The sequence below is a fragment of the Cheilinus undulatus genome, linkage group 15, assembly GCF_018320785.1.
Source record: "Cheilinus undulatus linkage group 15, ASM1832078v1, whole genome shotgun sequence".
In the NCBI taxonomy this organism is placed as follows: domain Eukaryota; kingdom Metazoa; phylum Chordata; class Actinopteri; order Labriformes; family Labridae; genus Cheilinus; species Cheilinus undulatus.
Window position 1 is genome coordinate 2181633 of NC_054879.1, and position 8191 is coordinate 2189823.

An 8191-nucleotide genomic window follows, 5' to 3' on the forward strand; every position below is an offset into this window, starting at 1 on the left:
AAAGGTGGGTGTCTGGGGTCCACTGTGCACCCTGAACATAAACTAGTTACCAGTCTACCTCCCCGCTCCTCCCTCAGCTCTGGACAGGAGACTGTTGGTGAGTTTATCTGTGACTGCTTGTCTGGAAAGAGTCTGTAAATGTCGCCATTTCAGCAGAAGTCCAATATGGTGCATCCCTCACTAAGATGTTTCAGTGGGTGCTTCCTCACAGGCAAATCTGGGGGTGTAACTTTAGGACATGTAATCAGTGCACCTAGAAATGTTAATCCTCTGCACCTGATTACATGTCCTAAAGTTACACCCCAAGACTTGCCTGTGAGGTGTAACTTTAGGACATGTAATCAGGTGCTGAGGATTAACATTTCTAGGTGCACTGCATCTTCACCAGAACCAATAATCTGATCTTCATGGTGCTTCCCTTCGTTCCAGAAATTCAAGACATCACTGTTTCTTACACTCCACGTCATTGTAAAAGTGGTTATTATTCCCTTCTCTAAAGTCAGGTAATAGTATGTGCCATAAGCTAAAATTATGTTACAGAGGACTGATTCTGGATAAGTTATTGGAAATCAGCTTTTCTGCCTTTATTTGTGAGATAGGACAGGAGAACGTGCTGGAACAGAGGTGAGAGAGTGAGAAATGGCATACATGAAAAATCCCAGGCTGGACTTGAACCTGTGCCGCCCACAGACACGGGGCCCATCCTAACCACGTCTGCACCACATCATCCTTTTTTGACATTTTTAATTGTTTATAATTGACAAAAACAGCTACCAACATAGAGGGTGATCAATAGCAGTTATTGATGAATAAATCAAAGAAAAACAAATATCAGATGTGTGTCCAACAGTGACCATCTAAGACGCACATTGTGTGACACAGAAAATCAGAAACTTTTATCAGATGGCTTCTGTGCATGCTGGGCCTTGTGTTTTACCTCAGAGATGATTTTAGGACGTCTAAAGATCACCCGTCTGATCTGGGGCAGGTTCAGACCATAAACCAGGGGGTTACTGTCAGGGGGGACAACCAAGCACTCCAGAGATAGAACTACTACTACAAAAGCATTTCTCTCATCAGCCTTATAACGAGACAAGGAAAACTCACAGAACACCGTGATGCAGTAGTTTATGAATGAGACTATGTGAGGCAGGCAGGTCTATAAGGCCTTTCCTCTGACGTCAGTTGAGCTTCTGCAGACCAGCAGGATGCACAGGTAGGTGTAGAGGACGAAGATCAGGGGGATTAGGACGGTTATAAAAGAAGAAACACCCCCAAGGATGTTGAAGATAGCTGTGTCTCCACATGAGAGCTGAATCACAGGCCAGTTAGTGCAAAATAACCTCTCCAGCTTATTTCCACAGAAAGGCAAAAGGCTGACCATATACACACAAACTCCAACATTTGAAGCTGGGTACAAGACAGAGAAAATTATGAGTCGTCGCACTATTTTAATCGTCATTTTACTGTGATAGTGTAAAGGCTGACAGATAGCAACAAGTCTGTCATAGGCCATGATGGTGAGGAGGGTTAGCTCGTGTCTTAAATAGGTGTAAATGACATATATCTGCATGAAACAAGCTGCTCTAGGAATGAAATGATCATCAGACACAATGTCCATGAGAAACCTGGGGAAGAAGGCAGCTGAGCCGTACAGAGTTTACAGACAGACAGCAGATAAAAATATACATGGGCTGATGCAGAGACTTGTCCAGGAACACTGCCAGAACAATCACAACGTTAGCAGAGATTATAGTCATGTAGATCAGCAGACACAGACTGAAGAACAGATATCTGAGGGACCCATAATCTGCAAACAGAGAGAACTGGAAATATGAAGGATTCACACTCATGTTACTCTTCATGTCTGAACCACGGCAGAGCTGGGAGAGGATGAGAAAGACTGAGAACAAGTACGAAACAGACAGCATTGTGTGACTCAGGGGGGTGCAGTAAAGTTTCTATCACACCTGAAAATTACACAAAACATTGGCGAGCAAACAAGTTGATGACATCTGTTACACATTCAAGCAAATTTAGCAGGTGATGATCTGCAAAACCAACAAATGTCCAAGAGTTTAGAAAGATGCACACATAGATCACACACAGTTTAAAACATGCTGAGTTAGTCAAAGCACAGATCAGATAGAGCAGTGAAGACGCCAAAATATCAGAGCTGTGACCAGAGCAAAGCAGACAGGATCTATGAAGAGCCTCCACAAATGTCTGTATGTCTGTACTGATGTGCCCATCACTCTGGAACAGGATAAATCTGGACTCATCAGACCACATGAACTTCTTCCATTCCTCCAGAGTCCAATCTTTATGCTCCATAGCAAACTGAAGCCTTTTTTGCATGCAGACTAACAGACTAACATCTTTTCTATGACCACAGGATGTGTCTTTCAAGAAATGAGCAGTTATTCATAGCATCAGCTGGGGTTAAATAACTTGTTGCCAACTGAAAGATAATCGCCCATGCAGTAATTATCCAATAGGAATATTGGTAAAACCAAAATCATTTTTGATGTTTCTGCAATGGTTAATACACCAATATGTAGAAGCTCTTTAACCCAAATGATATTTTTAATGCTAAAATAGAATTATTATTGTTATTGATGAATTTTCAAATTTACTGATTTATAACAAAACTGAAAAAATAGTAAAGCACATTAATATTACTTGATTAATATGTCAGATTATAGTTATTTACTGTCATTCCTGAACAGAAAAATGAGTTTTAGTGGTTGAATGTTATGCTTGATTCATTTCTGACTTCTCAGAGAAGCCCAGTGAGCCGGCTCACATTTGGGTGAATTCAGTTTGAAATTCCTCATTCCTGTTCAAAATGGTAAAACATGGAGAGCTGACTGAAAATGAAAGAGTCCGCATTAAAGCACTTCATGATGCTGGATGGTCTCTGAGACAGATATGACAGGTGGTCTAAGACATTTGTTAAGGACTGTATAATCTCCTCTTTTTCCTCATTTAACATGATAAATAGCAGTCCTAAGAAGATTAATATGCTTTACTCTGCTGCAGCACACAGCACGGTTGGGTACACCGGACATGCAATGGGGTGTGAGGGCCCTTCAGTGCTGCTTTGTGGTTGAATCTCACTGATGTTTATGGGAACTATGTCAGCAGATAGACAAAGAATACTGTTACATTAAAGACAGCAAATTTGCACATTATACAATTAAATGGGGGAGAAAAGCTTTATTTTATGCTTTCTGTGACTTTCTGTGACTCTTTGGGTTTTGGTTTTACAGCAATTACGACTTTGCAACACCTTAAACGTCTAAAGATCACTCCTCTGATCTGGGGCAGATTCAGACCATAAACTAGAGGGTTATTGATGGGAGGAATGATCAGATATTCCAGAGATAAAACAACTATTACTAATGTATTTTTCTGATCCAACCTCAGTTGAGTCAGTGCAAAGTCACAGTAACATGAGATGCAGTAATTTACAAATGAGACTATGTGAGGCAGGCAGGTCTGTAAGGCCTTTCCTCTGACGTCAGACGAGCCTCTCCTGCAGACCAGCAGGATGCGCAGGTAGGTGTAGAGGATAAAGGACATTGTGATGAAGACTATTGTCATACTTACAGTTTCACTTAAAATAATCCTCTTTGTTGTGTCCTCACATGACAGCCGCAACAAAGGTCTGTAAGCGCAGAAAATCTTGTGCAACTTATTGCCACAAAAGGGAATAGAGGGGAGTTGATGTATTACATTGCCAAGAAATACCGAAGAGAACTGAGAAAACAATATAAGACAGAGCACCGTCTTAGCTGTCATTTTACTGTGATAGTGTAAAGGCTGACAAATAGCAACAAATCTGTCATAGGCCATGATGACGAGGAGAGTTAGCTCGTGTGTCAGATAAGTTCCAACAACATAAACCTGAGTGAAACAAGCTGCTCTGGGAATGAAATGATCATCAGACACAATGTCCATGAGACACCTGGGAAGAAGGCGGCTGAGACGTACAGAGAGTTTACAGACAGACAGCAGATAAAAATATACATGGGCTGATGCAGAGACTTGTCCAGGAACACTGCCAGAACAATCACAACGTTAGCAGAGATTATAGTCATGTAGATCAGCAGACACAGACTGAAGAACAGATATCTGAGGGACCCATAATCTGCAAACAGAGAGAACTGGAAATATGAAGGATTCACACTCATGTTACTCTTCATCTTCTTAAAGGACAAAAACAGAGCTAGATGAGGAGAAGTGAGAGTGAAGAAAGGCAGAGAAACGACCGATTATAAGAAGGACAGAAAGGTGAGTAACTTAAAATAAAAGTCTCTAACATTTATGTTTACATGATATATTACACACCTGAGCTTCCAGGAAAATGACATCAAGTGTTGAAATAATTGCAGCCTGTGTTTGAGGATTGATAAAAAGGATTAAAAGAAGAATGTCAACATTTCATGTCAGTTATACACATGCAGATATGATGTACCTGTGTTATCAGTGCAAAAACACAACCTTCAGATCCTTCACTCTTTAACAGCTTCTGTCATCAATCACATCAAAACATAAGTCATGACAGAAAAACATCTTAAACTGCTCTGTCTGACCACAACAGTCACACAGCAGTGAGTCAAACAGACATGTTAGAAACAGTCTTTGCATCAGTACATGGTCCTCCTCAGCAGAGACAAACACCTCTCAGCATCCTTCCCACATGTAGGCTCTACCATCACTTTTATTCTCGTCTTCAGTCACTAGAGAGTGAACATGTACCTACAGGGCCTAAAGAGAGATGATGTAACTCCAGTTGTCATGTGTACAGAAGTTCCTAACTTTCTCTCTAACATTGATTGTATTATTAGTTCTCAATCTTTAAGCCATGTTGATATCCAGTGATTTCTGCGTACCATTTTATAAATTCGATGAATTTCTCTCTGGTTTCTCTCATGCTTGTACAGTTGAAAATGGATTTTGGCCACAGTTACACAAAAAAATCACTGGACCTAGGAAATGTGTTTGTCTGTTATGACCAAGATTTCACAACATGTGACTGTGTTTCTTTACAGTAATCTACTGTGTTCACACCTACTGTGAAAAGAACAAATGACATTATGTGATGTAGCATAAACTCACAGTGTCCAGTGAAAACACTGGGCAGATAGAACCCAGCTAGAGAGAGGAGTTCAGTTAAAGTTGGTGATTCAGTTGATTTGGCTCAGACCAAAAGTCCGCTCTTTCTGCTTTTCATACACTGACAGAAATTGGAGTACGCCTCCATTTATGTTCCCTAAGGTACAAAGGCACAGAGGATTTTCCCCTCAGGTTCTTGTTTCTGACATTATAGTACTCCCCTTTTTTGGTAAAAAGAGTACATATGAGGTCAAAAATGATCAACGGTCTGTTTGTACATCATTTAATCAACCTAAAGGGGTACAACATACAAACAGGGCTACAATGGCAATGTATAATTGTTGGTGTAATGTTGCTTATTCATTTAGAAAAAAAATAAAATCATCGAGGGATTGAACCCCAGAGAACAAATATAATTATTGTTATCCATGAATTTTTAAATTGACTGATTTACAAAAACCTGAAAAAATAGTAAAGCACATTAATATTTCTTGATTAATATGTCAGATTAAAGTTATTTACTTGCAGAAAAATTTGTTTTAGTGGTTGAATGTTATGCTTGATTCATTTCTGACTTCTCAGAGAAGCCCAGTGAGCCGGCTCACATTTGGGTGAATTCAGTTTGAAATTCCTCATTCCTGTTCAAAATGGTAAAACGTGGAGAGCTGGATGAAAATGAAAGAGTCCACATTAAAGCACTTCATGATGCTGGATGGTCTCTGAGACAGATATGACAGGTGGTCTAAGAAATTTGTTAAGCACTGTGTATATATTATTGCTGGGCCGTTAACGGCGTTAACCTGCTATGTTAACGCGAGACTCTTATCGTATGATAAGAAAATTATCGCACGTTAATCTTTTCACTAAAGGGGCTTACAGACACACCGCTGAGCACATGTAGTAGGCTACCAACACACCTCCAGTCATTTCCAATGGGAGGAGGGCGGAGGTTTGAGTCTTCTGTGAGCAGGCTTAAGCCTGATTTATACTTCTGCGTTGTGTCTACGGGGTACGTCGTCGTTGACCATTCGAAGTTCTGCATCGAGGGAAGACGTTGCTCTACAATTCACTGCCATGACGTGTGTGGCTGTGTGTGTATGTGTGTGTATGTGTGTGTGGTTTCTGAGGGGTCACATCTGAGCGGCTGTGTCCCTCTCTGCTGAACTGGACAACGTCTGTTTTTAATGAAAGAGTGGATGCTTGGGTGTGTGATTACAACCAGTAGTCAATATTACATGTTGTTTGCACATAAGCACAAACTAGAGGTTGCGCTGGACTTTTAGTTGTCCGTCACTCCTTTAAAATCCCGCTGGATCCATCCTGACAAAGAGCTTCATACAGCACACGCTCGTCACAGCGCTAAGACAAGTCGGAGAGATGGAGAACAACTTTTTAATTCTGTCTTTGTTATGACCTGTGAGTACGCTACAAACGTATGCCTTTATCTGTTAGATATCTATGACTGATATGGACACTACGGTGTTAAAGTGAGGTTCAGAGAGAGAGAGAGAGGAGGGTCGGTCGTTGGTGAGCGAGCAAGAGAGAACAGGCGCTGATCTGAATCATCATTCACCCATCTATCTGTTATATTCAGTGCTTTAAGTGGGCTGGTATGCAGCGGTACGCAGCTCCAGCACTTCTAAATTTTGCCCCTTGGCATACCGGGACTCCTTCCAGCTTACCGGCAAGCACTGCTACGCTCTCCTGTCCTCTCCACAGCTGACAGCTTTACTGGATGAGTCATGACTGCATCTAAATAGATGCATTCTGTGGCACACGGCGCTCTTCCCGCTGTGTACCGTTAAGTTTTTATCTGAACAAGAATCCAGGTGAGCTCACCTGCCACTGTTGGAGCGAAACTAGAGATTATATTGTTCATCTCTCCTGGACAGTGACGCAGCGCGTGAGCACAGCTCCTGCTCCACGGGGCTTGATGCTCCACTGACACCTGTTTGTACTGCCGCTGAACGAGACCTCAACAACAATATTCAGTAACAGTATTAAAAATGACCAAGTAGACTGTTGGTCAAAGGATCAAGGGCTGTAGTTTTGCTTAAAGAACAGCTGACTCACTGACAAAGGCCAAAAGTCTGGATATACGGTGACAAAGAGCGCTTACAGGCGGAGCAGAGACTGAGGGTGTCAGTGAGGGGAGGGGCTGATTCATCTCTACATTTGGTAACAAAGAATAACTATAAACTCTCGGTATTTGATACTTCTAATTTATTTCATTTAAAGGCCTTTTTACGTTTTATGCTCCATACCACCCAAATTAGTTCTGGGATTGTGTGAGAAGAGAGTACCAGCACTCATTTTTTTTCCAGTAAAAGCACTGGTTATATTTCCATGGTTGAAATCCACATGATAAATGAGCAAACTTTGGTGTTTAAAGTGAGGGTTCAGTGGTGAGCAAGCAAGGTGTTCTCAAGCAGTCTGTGATGCATTTTCCTTAATATTTAGATAGGTCCAGCATTTTTTTAATGTCTTCAGCAAAATTCAATCTAGCATTTTAATCTAGATTAATCTAGATTAACTACAGGATTGCAGTGAGATTAATCTAGATTAAAAAATTAATCTATGCCCAGCATTAGTATATATATGTATGTATGTATGTATGTATGTATGTATATAACTCAGTTTAATCATATATATGCCTAAGTTTGACCACAACTTTCTCCCGTAGTCCCTTAAAGGTGGGTCAAACGCAGCCAGCAGTGATGAGTTTTAAGTACATACTGCAGTGGTAAACTGTCTTTACTCTGAAGCACAAGTCTGAAGTACCACCTCTGGGCAAAACGCATCTTTGCTAATGTTAGCATAGGCACTAACAACAAGCCAATGTTGCTAATGTTAGCAAAGATGCTAACAACCAAGCAGCAACCTCCGGTCCTGAAAATGAAGCCAATGCGGAAGTGCAAAAAATTGCTATACTGCGAGTGTCCACTTGAGGCTGGCTGCAGGAACACTGGAAGTTCCGTCTGCACACATGTTAAACAGCCGGTTTTGACGCACAGAATAAACTGGTTTACAGCCTGGTTCAAAACGTCTCATTAGCTAGCTAGCTCAATAG

At 41.1% G+C, this 8191-nt stretch overlaps 2 pseudogenes; both read right to left on the bottom strand.

Moving 5' to 3' along the window:
• Positions 1–886: 886 nt before the first annotated feature.
• Positions 887–1865, bottom strand: LOC121522565 (annotated as a pseudogene).
• A 1354-nt stretch (positions 1866–3219) lies between these two features.
• LOC121522566 lies at positions 3220–4208 on the bottom strand (annotated as a pseudogene).
• Positions 4209–8191: the final 3983 nt, after the last annotated feature.